The 19379-nt window shown below is 50.6% G+C and overlaps 1 protein-coding gene across 1 annotated transcript in view; it reads right to left on the bottom strand.

Moving 5' to 3' along the window:
- Positions 1 to 11100, bottom strand: part of NRTN (neurturin) — a 76289-nt gene extending 65189 nt beyond the window's left edge. Inside the window, exon 1 of the mRNA XM_074939722.1 lies at positions 10717 to 11100. The gene's annotated coding sequence lies outside the window, so the exon portion shown is untranslated. The remainder of the gene's footprint in view (positions 1 to 10716) is intronic.
- Positions 11101 to 19379: the final 8279 nt, after the last annotated feature.

Genomic DNA, 19379 nt, shown 5'->3' with positions numbered 1-19379 from the left:
GTGAGTTAGGATTCTGGATTCTAAGAAATAAAATAGCATCGCATTGCCACCTTCCAGATTGTTTTCCATCTAACTTATCTATGCAGATGCCATGAAAATAACAATGATGTACACCAGCTGAGAACTGGGGGCCATTTCCTTTCCAAATCAGTGGTGGGAGAACTTGGCTTGATCCATTTTCAAGCCAACTCTCAGACAAAATGAAATTGACACCTGAGCAGAGGGCCATCACAAGGCCCCAGTAAATCTTGAAAATTATTACGATGTAAATTGCTGTAGTCTCTAGGAGTCATGCAGCAAGGCTCCATTGTGGTAGGTGCTGTACAAACATAGAATGAAAAGACCCTAGGAAGCCTAGAATTTAAGAAGTACCTGGTTCTTGTCCCGGCCCCCTCTGCACAGGAATGAATTTCACCCGCACTTTGAGTGTGATAGTTCGATTCATGCCACAGAGAGAGAGAGAGAGAGAGAGGCTGGGGTGGGAGGAGCAGAGAAAGTGAAAGAGGGGGGGAAATAGACTGAAAAATAGAGAATAAAACAGAGCAAAGTGCAAAACAAAGATGGGGAGAAGGACAAGAAGTCAGAGAGAGTGAAAATGTCTAATGAAAAAATAAATACCTTCTTGTGCCAACCTCGACTTTGTGGGATTCTTCTACCCCTTCCCCAGCCCTGCCAACCCACAAGTGTCCAAAACTCATAAGCTAGACACCACCCACTGCCCCAAAAAGCCATAAGATTTTAAAGAATAATAATTGCTACATTCTTTTTATTCACCTTCTGGCTTTTGAGCCTTAAACGGGCATGTTTCCAAGCTTTTCCCTGCACCAGAAGGGCTAGAAACTTCCTTTTTTTTTACAAAATTAAATCAGAGATCTGTCCAATCACAGGACTCCAGGAGCTGGGACTTGAATGAAACCACTAAATATCATGAGACTCACAAAACAACCCTGCATGGACCAGCAACACTGCTTCCTGTTAGCTAGACGACTTTTTAAAAAAATATCAGAGCCATCTTTAAGCCTTTCCATACACTTTAAGCCACTGTTAAAAACCCTGTTCATGATTCCACACCCTGGAGTGAAACGTCAGTCATCAATGAATTTCGACAGCCGAGCAGACACAAGAGGAGTGTCTTTGGCACTGTTTGCTTAGCTACCACTCTCGCTCGGAGATGGGGATCCATCCAGAACAAGGATGAGACATATTATCTATATATTGCTATAGCGCCTAGAAAGCAGCCAGGCTGGGTCCCACTGGGCTGCCTGCTGTACAAGCATATAGAAAAGGACAGACGCTGCCCAGAATTGCTTATAATCTAGGAATAGATTTTCAAAATTGCTCAGGACGTCTTTTTCAGGTGCTCGGTACCCAAAGGTGAGGCCAGGATCTACCCGTTAACACAGTGGGCACCTTCTCCAGTGTGACAGAGGAATGTGGTGGACAAGGAACTCCGCGGCTTGATCCCATCCACAAATGATTCATTATGTTACATTCAGGGCTGGAAAATCAGAGCCCTTCACTAGCCATCAATCCACTTCAAAATATATTTGGGCTCCCACCGTTTTCTCGGGCAAGCATCACGAATAATTATCTCCACCGTTAGATGCACAGGTGCCTTCTTTGCTAATTCTCCTCCCAGAAATCATTCCAAGCTTGGCAGCTCTTTGGTAATAATTAAGTGCAAATTCGTGGATACTGTGTGGCCACAAGAAAATACAACATGGGTAGGCTTGGCAGAATTTGATATATATCTTTTAAAATTTCAACAGATATTAGGGTGACCAGATGTCCCGATTTTATGGGGACAGCCCCGATTTTTGGGTCTTTTTCTTATATAGGCTCCTATTGCCCCCCCCATCCCGATTTTTCACATTTGCTGTCTGGTCACCCTAACAGATATCGAAGTTTATTTTTCAGCCTTTTTAGACCTATTTAAATTTTCCACAGTCGCACAGAATTAGGTGCGGGAGAACAATTATTTAATGGCAGTAGCCCCTGAGATTCAAAAAGTTAAAGCTGTATAAGGCGTTAAAACACAAACTGTCAACATCCCGTGTTAAACTAGACAAAGCAAATATCCCTAAAACAATAAACCATGCCTGTTTTTCCTAGTCATTCATCGGTCCATTTGGAACGAGCCAAATTCAAAACTCAAAATCACTGGAATTTGACTGTCTGCCGTCTTGTTGCTGTGTCCGTACTAGGATATTAGCGAGACGAGCTAGGTGCACTGACTTCTGTTGGTGAGAGAGACAAGCTTTCGAGATACACAGAGATCTTCTTCAGGGCGGGATTTTGACTGTAATTATCTCCGAAACAGCATTTTTCCTCTTTTGCCTGCCTGTAAATTTCCATGATTGCCAATGGAGGGGGGATGAAATTGACATTGACTGACATTTCCTGATACAAATCTAATCCTTACAAGCCTAAACATGGAACTCCTTCATGTCAGGGCTAATCCTGCTCCTCTCTTCCCTGTCTCCGGCATGGCACTAGCATATCAAAAGCCTCCAGCACTGCCTTGCAGAGAAGCAAGGAGGTCCCGCGTCTCAAAAACGGAGCCTGATTAATGACAGCAGCACTCCAAGGATTAAGTTTATTTAGATGAACAAGCTGAGCCCAGCATTGCTGCAAAGGGAGGAGAAGCCCTTGGCCAGATTTCCCCTGGCACCCTCCCCTTGGTGTGTGGCTTTGAAGCAGATTGGAGGGCTCAGAGCTGAGGGACACATGCTGCCAGGCCACATGGGAACAGGCTGCAAGGATTCGGCACATGTGTTTTGGGTTAGACAAGTAATGAAAGCCTGCAGCCACTGGACGGGGGGGGGGGGGGGAGACAAAACCACAACTGTTGTGGATTGTGCATCAGTAGCCCCAAATCCCTGTGTCAGAGACTTTGTCAACAGTGGAGTCCTACTGTTTACCTCTTTCGTTCTCCTCGCCCCAGCCTCAACCAGCAGCATACGCCGGGTGAGACAGAAAGACTAAATATCCCGACGGTTGGCCTCAAATGTTTTTTGCCCAAATTATTTATTTATACCGCCGGAGCGTCGGGAACTCTCCACTGAGATCAGGGGCCCGGTTGTACAGACCCGTAGGAGAGCCCCAAAAGCGTGCAAAATCCAAACAGGCCAAGTCTCCGTACAGCGTCTAGCACAATGGGGCCCTGATCTCAGTTGGGGCCCCTAAGCACGGCCAGAATCCAGATAACAACAATAGGCAACAAGGGCTTGCAGATTTAAGGTCCTATCTCGTGCAATCTAGAAATTAAATGTTAAATAGGTGCCCATCTGTGCTGGAATTCTTAGGAGGAGGAGAAGGTGTGGATACCCGTGTCCTGGGTGTATGTTTCAATGGAGCGTTTTGCTCAAAGAGAAGGAGAAAATGGGAATTGCATTTCCAATCTGACCTTGGGCTAGCTGTTCACTGAGGCGGGCCAGAAGCAGGACAGTGGGATGTATTCATGAGAGGGACTGAGATGCAGGGGCCCTTCCCTTGTATGGGGTAGACAGAGAAACCCAATCCAAAGGGGGCTTAAAGCTGGAGGCAGCTTCCCAAGCCAAATCTCTACACCTGGGTATAATATTCCTCCCATTCTCTGTCTGACACAGGCACCGGGCGCTGAGCATTCAGAGCTCCAGACTCTCTCTAGTAGGTACCCAGGCTCCCCGCTGGGCTTGTATTTGGGCAGCTAGCTGGTCTGCAGGCCGCCACTGTCACAGCTGTTGGCGCCCAAGCTAGCTAGATCAAAGCTAGCTGGGGAATGCAACATAGACAAGGCCCAGCACTGAATGGGACAAGTACGGTTTTCAATCCAGAGGCCGAGACACCGATGCCAAGACCAGAAGGTTTCAGAGTGGTAGCCATGTTAGTCTGTAGCAGCAAAAACAAGGAGGAGTCCTTGTGGCACTTTAGAGACTAACAACTTTATTTGGGCATAAGCTAGACCAGAAGGAACCATCACGATGCTCAAGACCTCCTGCCTAACACCAGCCACAGAACTGCCCCACAATAATTCCCAGAGCAGATCTTTTAGAAGAAACATCCAATCTTGATCTAAAAATTGCCAGAGATGGAGACTCCACCACAACCCTCGGTAAATTGCGCTAATGGTTAATTACCCTCCTGGTTCAAAATGTACACCTTATTCCCAGTCTGACTTTGCCTCGCTTCAACTTCCAGCCATTGGTTCGCCTTACGTCTTTCTCGGCTGGATTGCACTATGAGGAAAGAAAAACGCATTTTTAATGAGGCTTTCACAACGGCAGCTGTTTGAAAATCGCTCAGGGGGCTGGAAGGTTAGAGGCAGCCGTGGCAGGAGTGGATTAGTGGGCAAAAGGCAGATGAGGAGGTCAAAAGAGTATGAAGAATGCTCGTTAGCACAGGAGGCTGGAGCTGGTGACGTCAGAAATCAGTTAATTTAGCCCACTGACAGCATCTGTGTTATAAGTGCCAACGGGGGCCGGGATTCTCAGGAGGGGCTCGTGGTTTGGGGTGCCTCATCGGAGACATTTGAAGAGAACAGATTTTCAGAGGGGCTTGTAGCTCACTTTCTGAAAGTCAGGCCCCTTTAAGAGCCTCGGGTTGGGTACTCCAAATCGCAAAACCAGGGGCGGCCAACCGGTGGCTCCGGAGCCCCATGCGGCTCTTCAGAGGTTAAGATGCGGCTCCTGGTCTAGGCACCGACTCCGGGGCTGGAGCTACAGGTGCCAACTTTCCAATGTGCCGGGGGGCGCTCACTGCTCAACCCCTGGCTTTGCCCTGCCCCCACTCCACCCCTTTCCGCCCCCTCCCCTGAGCCTGCCGTGCCCTCGCTCCTCCCCTTCCGATCCTCCTGCACACCATGAAACAGCTGATCGGGAGGTGCAGGGAGGGAGGGGGAGGTGCTGATCGGTGGGGCTGTCAGTGGGTGGGAGGCAGGGGGAGTGGGGGAGCTGATGGGGGGCTGCTGACATGTTACTGTGGCTCTTTGGCAATGTACATTGGTAAATTCTGGCTCCTTCTCGACTCAGGTTGGCCACCCCTGCACTAGACACTCCCAGCAACCTTGGCCAAAGCGTATAGGTAAAAGGAAGCAGGTTGGTCATGTGCTTAGGGCCCTGGGCAGAAAGTCATGACTGGGGGGTCTGTTCTCGGCTCTCCCACGGACTTGCTAGACAACAAGCTGCTTCACTTCTTCATGCCTCAGTTTCCACACCTGTGAAATGGGGATAACGTTCCCCGCCCCTGCAGGGGACGGTGTGAGACTAAACACATCAACACACACAATACTGGGGTGATGAGCATCATAGAAAAGCCTATGAACATCCATAACCCGCTCCCCATTTCTGTAACCCATTCAGAGAATTAGGCAGGAAGTCCTGAGACCGCAGTGCACTAAGATAGCAGGTCTGACCACACCTATGCTGCAAGGCACGGCCCCGTCTGTGCCAGCTCCCTCCTGCCCTGCTCCCAGCTCGGATCTGGGCTGTGAGTTACTGGCATTCCCCGGCACTCGCTCCGCTCCCCGGCTCACTCCTCTATGGAATCCCTCTTTTCTTCCTCTCCACATTGCGGACACGGCTGGAGATAAATATCGAGTGTAGCCTGACTGATTCACTTTGTAGAGCATTCAGCTGGCTAGCCAGAGAAGGGGATACAGCTGAAACTCTTGGCTGCGATTTATTTTGTGTATTATTGCAGCGTCTAGGAGCCCGTCATGGACCAGGACCCCACTGTGCTAGGTGCAGTACAAACACAGAAGAAAAAAGAAAAGGAGGACTTGTGGCACCTTAGAGACTAACCAATTTATTTGAGCATAAGCTTTCGTGAGCTACAGCTCACTTCATGCAAAAAGAGAAGGAGTACTTGTGGCAGGAGAGTGAGTTTGTGTGTGTGGGGGGGAGAAAACCTGGATTTGTGCTGGAAATGGCCCAACTTGATTATCATACACATTGTAAGGAGAGTGATCACTTTAGATAAGCTATTACCAGCAGGAGAGTGGGGTGGGAGGAGGTATTTTTTCATGCTTTTTGTGTGTATATAATAAGATCTTCTACACTTTCCACAGCATGCATCCGATGAAGTGAGCTGTGGCTCACGAAAGCTTATGCTCAAATAAATTGGTTAGTCTCTAAGGTGCCACAAGTCCTCCTTTTCTTTTTGTGAATACAGACTAACATGGCTGTTACTCTGAAACCTGTCATTACAGAAGAAAAAGACTCTCCCCACCCCCGAAGACCTTACAAGGCTTTGGAACTGCCGGTTGCCCGACCGAGGCCGCATACGATCCATTACACGTGTGGCACTCAGATCACTCAGGGGTAGTGAAATATCGATTGAGATGCAATAAAAAGACTTTGCTCTCCTTGGCTGACCCTGGGAAAGCTGCTAGAAAATAATCTGTCCGACCCTTTATGACTACAATGCACTGAGAGATTTGGGAACAGTTTTTCAGGTGGCGTGAGGTTGACACAGCTCCATGAAGTCAGTGGAGCGAGGCTGATTTACACCGGCTGAGCATATGGCCCTCAGACTTCAAACCCCCCTGCTTTGGATCAACTGTCCCCTTAAACCTTTCTCCTGAAATGCCGAACCCTGCAGGTCTCGTAAAGCCATCAGCTTTGGCACTTGCCCTGTGAGTCAGCCCCAGTGCCTAATGCTGATGGCATTTCCTAACTGTAAACGTTAAGTAACCAAAACGCCTGCCACTTGCAATCACCGTCTGTGGTGCATATTACCTGTGAGAGCGGGCACTAGCATGAAGCACACTGAGATAGGAAGCAGCTCCTTGATACCAGTTCTTTGTGCTTGTCATTCCATCTCCCAGAACCTACTCCTTGCTTAACGGGGAGGTATTGTTGTATTAGGAAGGTCAGTTTCAGCAGGGCTGCTTGAAAGAAATATAATAAAACCAGAGAGTCAAAAAAACCTCTGACTCACGGTGAGTTCAATCAATCAACCAGCCAATCCACCTGCCTGCAGTGGAGATGAACCAGCAGGGCTGAGTCTCTGTCCCAAGGGAAGGGAGGAAGAAGAGACAAATCACAGTTTATGTGAATCTCACATTCCGCCACAATCACACACACCCTTTCTGACAAGACGACCGTCCTACAGACTAAAGGATTAGACTAGAGACTGGAGCTTTAGCGAATAAAGCTCACAGCATACTGAGCCTAATTCTTCACGGTCCTGAGCCTCATGAAGTCATTTACACTTGTGCAAAGTGGGTGTGAAATGCCATCAGAGCAGAAGGGGAGTGATTTAGGCTCCCTGGTGTAAATGGCTGCATAATGCACAGGGCCACTATAGAATCAGGCCCTGCTTCTTCCACATCAGAGGACAACACAGTCCTCGGTCCGAAACATTTGCAGGATCAAGCCCTTCCTTAGATAAGCCGACTCTCTGGGTCACTCTGAAGGCGACTCAGTCATTTCATTCTGCTGGGATCATTCTGTAGAGGGGGTTGGGAATGTCAAACCCGCCAGGTGCCCTCAGCCACCCACGCTCATCAGGCTGGAATACTAATTGCCAGTTACTGACCAAGGGGATCATATTCTGAGTTCTCTGCTCTGTCTTTTCCCAGCCCTTATTCAAGGCAAGAGGGCCACGGACGCGAACAGGATTTTGCATGAGTTGAGAATGGAACGAGGGCCTCAGGTTCTGCCATTTATTTAACACTGGAATAGTAGCAGTAGTAAAACTGGCTTCTGCTACAGCTTCCCAGCTGCTGGTTACGGAGTGCTCCAGTGAATAGTTAGTGAATCAGGTCTTGCTTGTGTGGTGGGTCCCACTAACCCCATTTTACAGACAGGGAACCAGAGACTCAGCAAAGATCAAGGCCTGGTTTTCAGAGATGTTTTGCAACTCCCATGTTTTAGTGAAGTAGGTGGCTAAAAGTAGGAGCAGGAGTCTCCTAAAACCACAAGTGCTGGAGGCAGGAATCACTGGATGAGATTCTCTGGCCTGTGTCTTGCAGGAGGTCCAACTAGATGATCATAATGGTCCCTTCAGACCTTAAAATCTTTCCATCTGTGAACATTTAGATGCCCGAATAAGGGGAACTGCGGGTGCCCTGGGCCTCTGAAAAAGCAGGCCATAAACAACTCACCCAATGTCACCCAGGCAGGCAGTGATGGAGCAGGGAAAAGAACTTCCCACCTGCCGACTTCTAGGCTTCAATTTGTGACTAATCTCACTTCACTGCCACTTCGGTTTCCTTGGTAGTCAGTTTATCACAAGGAAATTGGATATCTACTCAGCCCATTTTCTAATTGAGGGTTGGATCCAGAAGCAAAAATATGATTTAAACCCACCTTGGCTACCAACTACCATATATAGGTAAGAACATAAGAACTGCCATAGTGGGTCAGACCAATGGTCCATCTAGCCCAGTGTCCTGTCTTCCGACAGTGGCCAATGCCAGGTGCATCAGAGGGAATGAACAGAACAGGGCAATTTATTGAGCGATCCATTCCCTGTCATCCACTCCCAGCTTCTGGCAAACAGAGCTTAGGGACTCTCAGGGTATGGGGTTGCATCCCTGCCCGTCCTGGCTAATAGCCATTGATGGACCTATTCGCCATGAACATATCGAGTTCTTTTTTGAACCCTATCATACTTTCGGCCTTCACAGCATCCCCTGGCAATGAGTTCCAGAGGTTGACTGTGCATCGTTTGAAGAAGTACTTGCTTCTGGTTGTTTTAAACCTGCTGCCTATTAATTAGTAAGGAATCACTGCAACCATACGCCTTTAAAAACTTCCCTGGTTCACATTTTTAAACCTTCACCCAGCCCCAGCAATACTGGGAATTTCCCTTCCCTTCGTGCAGAGGTAAAACTGACCTGACGGCCCCTGCTAAGCTCTCTGGATACAATGAGGAGAATTCAGAGGGGGCTTAGTACTGGCTAATAAAACTTGCAAGAAGGTGACAGGTTTGCAAAGGCAGGCAAAGTGCAGATGCAGATTCTTCCGTTTCTTAAAATAATATTTAGACAGGACACATTTTCCCCCCTAACACGAACAAACCCTGCCATGACCAGCTCTGGCTGTGTTTGTGTTTCTGTGCAATGGGATTGCTTCATACTTGGAGACAAACTCCCCTCTCTAGACGGAAAGGACTTCTTGACACCAACCCAGCCGCGTGCACGGGGGTTTTCCTCCAGCATGATAGGAAGCGGGAGACGTGTGTGTACTGGGGACACGTGGGAAGGGAAGCTGTGCTAGGCATGGGTCTGGCTCCCACCGTAAAACCTTCTTGTGATAAACCCGCTTAATGAAATGACAAGATCATCTCCATTTAGGGACATGCTGCACCCCCTTGATGCTGGGTGCCGGGCGAGGGAGAATCGACTCCATCGACTTCAGGGGGTGTCAGAGCCAGCCATGGTGGATTGGGAAACTTGAAACGTTCTCTACCAAACTTCACTACAGAGGAGTCCTTCATTCTGGACAGGCTCCAGCAGACAGACGGGAGCACGATCCTGAGTCCAAGCTCTGAGCGGGCCACATTCTGTCCCCCGAGGATGCAGCAAGTGTAACTGAAAGGCCTGAATTTGACCCATTGACTTCAATACGGGTTTTGCCCAAGTAAGAGCTGCAGGATTTGGCCCCCAAGTTACAGGCCCAACTCTGCTGCCTTTGCCCGCATTGAGCAGCATCTTGCTAGGGACCAGATCCAAAGTCCGCGAAGATACAGAAGAACCTGAGAGTTAGGGACACCAGAGTAACGACCTGGCCAGTCAACCCCATTGGGAACCGGAAGCACACAACCAGGCAGGAGCGGAGACCAAAAAATAAAGCAAACACAGTGCCGTGCTGTGTAAAATGTAAGCTACTCGGACGCGAAAAGGAAAAACAGCAGTTTTTTCTTCTGCCCAGAACGGTTTCGAAGCTGTATTAAGCCAATGCTCAGGTATCAACATTTGAAAGCACAACCGTTAATGGTTGGTTCAGAGGTACGAACAAGCTCCAGTCCCGAGGGGTCCACGACTCTGAGGTTCTACTGTAAGGGGCCTCCTCTGGAGGACAGGCACACCTGAGTAAAGGGGGCAGACACCGGCCCCTTGCCCCAGGTCAGCACTCTTACAGGGACGACTTGTGATGGTTTTCCTCCTGCTCTACTAGGACCTAGCGGAGATCGGATCCGGGACAACACCACCCGCCCATTTGTATTTTTAAAAATAAATACACCCCTCCCTCACACCCTCCCCCGAAGCAAAGGTAGAAACACGGGAAAAGCAGCCAGCAGTTCCCCCACCCCTGCCGCAGGGTCACCACCTGCCCTTACAGTGGCTAGTGATCCCAGGACAAATCCACCCCCTTTCCCTTTCAATGAACCAAAAGCATAAAACATTTTCTAGCCATCTGGAGATCTGAGGTTAAAAAGAGCCACCAGGGAAACCAGCTGAGCCAAGCGACCAGAGGGGAATGGTTTATTTCACGCATATGTAAAAGCAGCAGAAACTTCTGATTTACCAGCCTGCTCTCCGGAACACCCATAACTGGGAAACTGGGCTAAGATCCCTTTGGCTTCTTTATGATCTTTCAAAGGCGGGAGGGGGGATGAGAAGCAGCCTCGCCAGACGGACTTAGTCAATCAAACCTTGACTGTCCAGGTGGACCCACCCTGTGCTTGCCTAGGGAGGGGCTCAGAGCGGGGGGGATGTATCCCTCCAATGCCCCCCCCCCCCCCAGACTGGGGCTGAAGGAGCAGCCCAGGGAGGCAGGCTATCCCTACCTTTAAGCCCGGCCAGTCCAGACTCCTCAATTGCGTCTCCTGCTGGGTCCCGAGGGAGAGAAATCTCTCCGCTCCCGAGCCATGAAGAGCAGGGTCAAGTCCCCCGGGTCCACGCCCTCCATCGAAGGAGCCAGGCAGCGCAAGGACCAGTCCCCACACGGCCGATTAACTCCTCACGCCAGGCTGGAGCAGCGGGCAGGCTCCGGCTGGCCTCCTGCTCGGGTCCAGCGCATCCTCACCGGGAAGTCCCATCGCGGCCCCGTCCGGGCTCCAAGTATCCAAGAGGCGTCAGGAGCATCGCAGCCGCCCGCCAAGGGCAGGGACCGGCGCCCGCCTCCCCGGACTAGGGTCGGGCTGGCTGGGAGAGGGGCCCCCGGAGTCCTGCACCCCAAACACCGCGCACGTGGCTGGGAGCCGGCTGCCTCTCCCTCCCCGCCCAGGCGGAGACCCAGAGGGTGGCAGGCGGCTCTCCGGTGCCCTTGGCTGCCCTGCAAATCCAACCCACCCCTCTCCAGCCCCGCGGCCGCTGGGCAGAAGGGCTCCCCGGGGGAGGCGAGCGCAGGCAGCCGCTCCGACCCCTCGCCCCCTGGGTGCGGGGGGTGATGCCCCAGGGATCTGGTTAGCTCTGCCCGGATTTCGCAGGCGCCTCCTTGCCTAGGAGCGGGGCAGCTGCCCTACCCTCCGCCCGGCTAATTCCCCTCCGGAGCCCAACAGCGGCAGGCGATCCCCGAGCGCCTCCTCCTTGGGCTCCCACTTCCAGATCCAGTTCTTCCTGCGGGCAGATCCTCCTGGCCCGGCTCAGTCCCTGGCGGACCCCGCAGCCTCTGCCCCGCACCCCCCGCCTGCCCTTCTGCGCCCCGAGCAGGACCCTCCAAGTGCGGTGGCTGCGCTGGGCACGGAGGAGGGGGAGCGCACTGGGGAAAGGTACAGCGACTCTCCGGGCTCGGCAGAAGATGCGAAGGGAGGAGCCGGGCTGGGGCGGGGCCCGGAGCGAAGGAGGCAGCCGGGTGGCGGGTTTGGGGCGGGCTCCTCCCAGGCTCGGGTTACCCGATCTGCCAAATAGGTTAATGGGGCCCTGGCTGCGGGGCGGGCGGGCTCGGAGAGCCAGGCAGGGACCGAGACGGGCAATGCGAGGAGCCAGTCGCAGGCCCCCGCTGGAGAGCCAGGGGGGATTATCTGCGATCATCGCTCTCAAGCCGGCCGCCCCCCTGCGCCGGCTCCAGCCTTCCCCCTGCTGCCGCGCAGCCACCGCAGGCTGGCGCCCCGGTTGCGCCGTGCGCGCAGGGCGCATCGCCCGGGAAAGCGCCGCCGAGCCCCGGAACGTGTCCTCGGGGCAGCTCCCAGCACGGCTCCGGGCAGCGCCGGGCCGCCGGGCCGAGGGAGAGCGCTCTGCGGGGAGCTCGGCTGAGCCCGTCCTGCCGCAACCAGCCCCGAAACCACGCGCTGGGCTTGGTCCGGACGCAGCTCCCAGCCGGAGCGCGGCGGCCGCGGCAATCTGCCAGCAAGGTGGATTAGCCAAGCCCGCGGGTGCTTCCGGGCCATGCTGGGGTGTTTCACTCCTGCCATCTCTTCCCAGGCTGGGTATTGGTCTGACTGCTCACGGCTCACGGCTGGGAAGGGAGCGAGGGTCGTCCCCCCACCCCCGGGCAATGCAAAGGTGCGAAAGGCCTGATGCAAACTAGGGGAGCTGAGATCACCCCAGGCCTTCTCAGGGAAAGCGATTCTGTTGCGAGAGCCCTATTTCTCACCCCCATTTCCTCCCGCCCTCATAACTCGCTCATCGACGTAAAAAAATGCAGTCCAGTCTCTCTGGACCTCTGATTTCCGTGCAGACTTGGAAACAGGTTTTTTTGGAATAAAGGGGTTCTCAGACCGGGGGTTGGGACCCCTCGGCGGGTCGCAGGGTGGTTACATGGGGGTCAGGAGCTGCCAGCTCCCTGGGGTTGACAGCCCTGAGCCCCCATTAAATGAAATTGCCCTGCCATTTTTAATGTATAAGGGGGGAGGGAGTCACAGGCAGAGGCTTGCTGTGTGCAGGGGGTCACCAGTACAAAAAGTTTGAAAACCACAAAGATGGAGGAGCAGCAGTGTCTGGAAGGTGCTTTCTGTGGTTGGCCTGAAATTTCCCATATTTGGGGTCCCAGTCTAACAAACAGAATACCAGGCTTGGAAGGGACCTCAGGACGTCATCTAGTCCAACCTCCTGCTCCAAGCAGGGCCAATCGCCAATTTTTGCCCCAGATCCCAAATGGCCCCCTCAAGGATTGAGCTCACAACCCTGAGTTTAGCAGGCCACTGCTCAAACCACTGAGCTATCCTTCCCCCCGCTGCTTAAGATGATTAACTTGATGTATGCTCATAAATAGTTCCATCTGGCCTGATTCTCTGGGGCCCTGTGCTCTGAGCAGTCACTTGTGCCAGGGGATGCAGAATACAAACGTTGTGATTGGGTAGCGTTTGATGCCCATTTTGCACAGGTGTTGATGACAGCAAGGCTCAGGGCAGTGGAGAATCAGGCTGGAATATCAGGTGCAGTGCTGGCCACCGCACCCCATTACCAGAAGCTGGGCGTGGACGACAGAGGAGGGATCACTGGATGATTCCCTGTTCTGTTCATTCCCTCTGAAGCAACTGCCATTGCCCAGGATACTGGGCTAGATGGACCATTGGACTGACCCAGTCTGGCTGTTCTTGTATGATATTACGGAATGAAAGGTGGTTCAAAGGGAGCAGTGAGGATGATCAAGGGCCTGGAAAACCTCCTGTGGAGGGAGGCTGAAAAGATTGGGATGGTTACATTAGACAGGAGATGAATAAGAAAGGACATGATGAAAATGTATAAAATAATGGATGGGATAGGGAAGGGAGACCAGGAGCTTCTGTTTTCCCTGTCACATGACCCAAGAACCAAAGGAGAGAAATTCAAGAGTGATGAAAGGACATGCCCTTTCACACAATTTATGATTAGACTGTGGAACTCACTGCCACAGGAAGTCATTGAGGCCACAAACTTAATATTTTTAAAAGGACAGGACACTTATGAATACAAAGAATATCCAGAGTCATGCCTCAGGGTTTAAGCCAATCAGGATGAGACAGAATGTGAGGGGCGGATTTATCCCACATCTGCTACTGTGGGGTTCTGACACCTTCCACCGATGCTGGTCAATGTCAGAATTGGCAGGATTCAAGGCTGGGTGGACCCTGGTTCTGATCCAGTCTGGCAATTCATATGTTCCTACTCATTGACTTCAATGAGGCTACCTTACATGCCTAAAGTTACTCCTGGGTACAAGTGTTTGCAGGTGTAGGGTCTTGATTTATCTGCCCACAGGTTATTTTGTTTTAAATAAAAGTGAGGAGCAGTGAACATATTTTAAAATTCTTGCCACACTTTTTTAAACAGGTCAACAGCAGAAATTGCTGAAATTTGAAACTCGGCCTCGATGCCATCCATGTTTAGGTGTATATTGCTTAAAGGAGGGAGATGGGGGCAGGTACCTTACCAGGCCCAGGTGATGGGTGTGAAAGGTGAAGGAAGTAAGCAGTGGAAGTGGGATAAAGGAGAGACAAGGTGGGAAGGGGGGTGGCTGCTGCTTTCTCCTCTCTGGAGTACTGGAAGTGAGGGGCTGTGAGAAGCAGGCATTGGCTGACGTCCTACGTCTCACTGGGAGCAAAGTAGACAGCCAGACTCAAAACTGAACCGAACCAGGGGTCAAAACTCAAAACAGAGCCGAACCTTCGGCCTCTTAGAAGTTCAAGAAATCTGTCGAGAACATTTGCGTACATTGGACTTCACATTGTGCTCCAGGCCCTGCTCTTCTTGGCAGCCAGCAGCGCCAGAAGCTGAAGTGCCAGACGTTGTGGTCCTTTCTCCGAAGGAAGCAGGCAATCAGTTGGGTTGAAATGGCGCTGTTGCAGTCAGGGGAGTTTGTTGTCTAAAGCATCCACTAGCTCTCTCCTGGCTTTCCTTTCCGACTCCCGCCTGCAGCTCCCCCTTGTGTCAAGCATGTATTCCATCTGCTCTCCCACTCTGCTGGCATTTTGGCTTGATGGGGCAGCCCTGAGCAAAGGGTGGTGCATGAACTGTTCCACTTCAGCAGGCCCCATGACTCAGAGATGCCCCTTTTGAGTCACACCACCTCCCTGCTTCCTCTGTGCTCCCAGGGGATAGTAATTACTGCTGGCCTACATCCCCCAATGCTGGCTCAGCTCCTCTGGCAGGTGAGTAAGGGTTGCAGATATGTGCCTACCCATTTCCTGCCTTACACACTCTCTGTCTCTCCAAAGAAACACTAAGCAGGCCAGTAGCCCGTTACCCTTACATGGCTGGGTAAGGGTGGGGGGGTTCTTATCCTTTGTGCAGACGTGTTGCTCAAGTTACACCCTAGCCCTTAGCATGGGGCACAATCAAAATACCATGTGGTGGGCTGCTCAGAGGGTATCACTGGCACAGGTGGAAGGATTAGAAGCATCCCTGCAGAACCTGTTCTTCCAGCCCAGTTTGGCAGACTCATCCAAACCGAACCAAACCTGTGAGCCACTTTAGCACATAACTCTCTGAGAGAGGCTGTTGTGATCTTTCTTGGCATGATGTTTTTGTGGGCAGCTTTGAAGGGAAGGGGGAAAAAAAATGCAGAATTGTGATTGGAGTGGGGGACAGTGCACAGCGCAAAACTGCCCTTATGGTCTACTATTTTCTGGAAATTAAAGCCAAATAGCAATTAGAAATAAGGCCCAAACTTTGAACAGAGGGCAATTAATGATTGGAACAAACTACCAAGGAGAGTGCTACTTTAAAAAAAAAAACCAAACACCCCATTCTCTCTGATATTATGGTAAGGGGCCAGATAAGTACCCATGAGTCTCACAATCTTAGACTTGCAACAGCCCTGCCAGGTAGGGAGATGCTTTTATCCCCATTGTAGAGATGGGAACTAAGACACAAAGCCCCAGATCCTCAGACGTATGTAGGAGGCTAAGTCCCATTGAAATCAATGGAAGTTAGGAGCCTCAGTGCTTTTGAGGATCTGGGCCCAAGTCATAGGTGGCTGATGAACATATGCTTGGAGGAGGATGGGGCATCCTCTTCCCCTGCACAGCCGCTTTTGTGGAGGGGGGGGCGGGAAAGAGATCAGACCCACGTCTGGGAACCTCCCCCAGCTGCAGGACGCTCCGTAGCTGCAGCCTTCAGAGCAATCCCACAACCCCGCCCTTACGACAGCTTTGCCACCCCCCACAACTCCCGTTTGGGTCGGGACCCCCACGGTTACACCACCATTACATTTCGGATGTAAACATCTGAAACCGTGAAATTGACTATTTAAAAAATCCTATGACAGTGAAATTGACGCTGAATTTGGTAGGGCCCAAGGTCATAGCAGTAATCTGTGGCAGAGCAGGGAATTGAACCCAGCCCTCTCAAGTCCCAGGCTTGTGCCTTAACCCAAGTGGTGATGTCTTCATCTCTTGAAGGCTTCCCATCAAAACTGGCTGCTTTTCTGGAAGATGAGCTTTAGTCAGACAAGTGACTGGGCTCAGTGCAGGAGTAACTGGGTAAAGTTTGCTGGCCTGCGCTAGCTGGAGAAGGTCAGACAAGATGATCCAGTGATCCCTTCTGGCCTTATATATATATATATATGAATGAATCCATGAACTGAGCTAGCCTATTACAGAGGAAGTGGTCAGGAATCCGCTCGCACTTTCAATCCCGATGTGCAGCTCCGTGTGTTCTCAGTTTTATTAATGTCTCTAGCAGCAAGAGCTCCTCACAGTCTCTTTCCACGGCACAGCTTGGGCAAGACCAAGTCAGATGATGCTAAATACCAGGGTGACAGACATGTACAAAATGCTAGCTTGAGAGATTTTTCCAGGTCTCCAAACCAAGACTGCGACGATGCTCTAATATGGCAAAGACACGCTGCTGGGAGAAGTTATTTTTCATAATAAATCATCCAGGTCAGCTCTGTACAGACCGATGTCAAGGAATTTAAATCCTGCAAGAAGCAACTTTTAATTTAAGTCGGATCTGGGCCTCTTGAAATCTGACAGACCCTGTTGGTTTAGAGTAGTTCAAAGGGCGTGGGTTGTTCCAGCTGCATTTGCTAAATGGTGGCCAGGTTCCAGAGGGGACTTAATTCTTTTGTGGGACTTCCTGTGTCTAGGGACCGGCTTTGCTGTGTCTGCCTGTGCACCCTGCAACTCCAGCCAGGAGCTTAGTGGGTTCTAGATGGTAGTGCTACTAGATGAGCCATAAATGAGCGTCAGCCCCCCGAAGACAATTAGGGACAGGCAAATCCCCTTGATTGCTCTTTGCTAAAACCCAGCTAATTCTACTGGGGTTCTTCTATGCCCCCATCCCAGCACCAGAGAGTCCCAGCTCCTCACAAAACACCCATGAGGCAGGGAAGTACCATTATCCCCACTGCATAGACAGGGAAACTGAGTCACAGAGCACTTGCCCAAGGCCCCACAGGAAGTTCGGGGCAGTGCTGGGAGATGAATCCAGATCTCCAAGTCTCAGTCCAGTGCACACAGCTAGTTTGCGCTGAAACATCCTACTTTCGTAACCCTGTCCGTCTCACCCACCTGTCGTCTCTCATCTTAGATCAGGAGCTCTTTGGGGAGAGTACAGTCATCTACAATAAGTTTGTACAGCCCCTAGCACAATGGGGCCTGTGGTGGGACACACTCACCTCTGGAGCACTCCCTTGCCTCCAGGCATAGTGTCACAGGTCTCAGCATCAGTGCCTCCTGCTGGCTGTCTGCCTCTGGCTCCAGACCTTCTGTGGCTCAGCCTGCCAGGCAGGTCTCAAAGTTCAAACTCCTTTCAGGGGATTGCCAACAAGACCAAATGAACCTGAATAATCCTTCTGCCCCTTTCAGCTACTGAACTCCTCCCTCTTTACTCGCAAACCCTACCTCAGGGCTTCCCCAGTAGGAGCCCACCCTGCCCCAGTAGTGGACTGCTCCCTTTGTCTGCCTGTTAAACCCTAGCTCTGGGCTCCTCTCTAACACAGACCTGTCTCCCCTGCAGTCTCTTCCCCAACTGAGCTCCTTCAGTCTTCTTATTACAGAATAGCTCCGCCCCCTCTGGCCAGGAGCCAGTTAACTACTCACCTCTCCAGGCAGAAAACATGACTAATTTGGTGTATTTGCCAGCCATGCAGGTGATGGGGGTTAAGTCCCATCATGGGGCCTCAAACTGATTGCAGTAGCAGCTACTGGCCTCAACCTAAATGTTTAATATTAAGAGAGTCACATGAGAAGATCCATTTTTCTAATGCTGCCTGGAAACAAGACCTTTACTGTTGTCAAAGCCCTTACCTCTCCCCAAAACAAGCAGGTAGGATGGATTAGGAGGACTTGACTGAAGAGCTGAACAAGCAACAGGAACAAACTTTCTAGTTCAAAGAGATTCTGTGTCCAAAGAGGAGTGGAAATCATAGCTGATTTTTCTTCATTTCGTGCTTTGAGCAGAAGTGAAATAGTTAGTGTCAATGTTTACATATATCACATTAGGCTTCAGAGTTAACAGGTCTTTATGTGGTGGCAGCTCATGCCTCTGTTTCAGGTGTCTGTAGCTGCAGAGAGACATTGCTGCATCAGTTTTTGAGCTGGCCAACATTTTTCAGACAAAATTCAAATGAAAAAAATATATATACTTAAAAACACCCCCAAAAATGCAAAAAAAATTTTTTTTTGCTTTTACAAATCTTTTCAGTTGTGCAAAAACTCTCATCAAAAATGATCCCAAGATGTTGTTGCTGCTTTCTTTTTCTCCAAAAAAAATTGCCCTTTTTTTCCCCAAATTATTTTCCCTTTTGGTTTGCCGTGGTTAACATTTTTGATTGGGTACAGGGTCGCCATGTGATGTTTTCCTGATTTCATGAGTGTTCACAAAAATACTTGGTACACTCACCTCCACCCGTGTCTCACAGAGGAGTCTCTTTGTAGGTTGGAAAGTTTGGGGGGGGGGTTTTTGGCAACCATGAAAAAAAAAATCCTAAAAACCCCAAAAAGATATTTGTTTCAAGAACTTTGAAATCGAAACATTTTTGTATTTTTTTTAAATTTGTCACAAACATAAGGAGAAAAATGTTGACCAGCCCTAACTGGCTTGAATGTTGAAGGTTATATTTGCATCCATAAAAGTTAGACGGGCTTAATCTTTCAAGAGCAGGCTAGAACCTAGCACTCTCAAGTGCTACAGTAGCGCTCCAGCCACAAACCCACCCTACACCTCTAAATATACCTCTCTGCTTTTCACCGTGCTTTGGGCACTGCTAGGGGATATAATCAGCTCTGTTAGAATACTTCTGATGCATGTCAAAATAAATATCAGCGGCTACTGTCCTGACTGCGTTATTCATGTTCTTATTTAATTAAAGAGAAAACTCGGATTTTAAAGTTTGGATGAAACTATTTCAGAATGTCCAGACTACCCCATCCTGAGCTCAGAGACCCCTTGGGCTGGGCTCCATACATACACATAGAAGAAGACATCTCTGCCCTAAAGAACTTACAGTGTAAATGGACAAGACAGAGAAGAGGTGGGAGGGGAAACAGAGGCACCAAGAGCAAAAATGATTAGGCCACAGTTACCCAGCAGGTGAGGTGCAAGGCTGGGAATGGAACCCCTGTGTCTTGAAGGCCCATGGTCA

The sequence above is a fragment of the Natator depressus genome, chromosome 25, assembly GCF_965152275.1.
Source record: "Natator depressus isolate rNatDep1 chromosome 25, rNatDep2.hap1, whole genome shotgun sequence".
NCBI classification, from domain to species: Eukaryota; Metazoa; Chordata; order Testudines; family Cheloniidae; genus Natator; species Natator depressus.
This window is presented reverse-complemented; position numbering and strand designations above follow the sequence as displayed.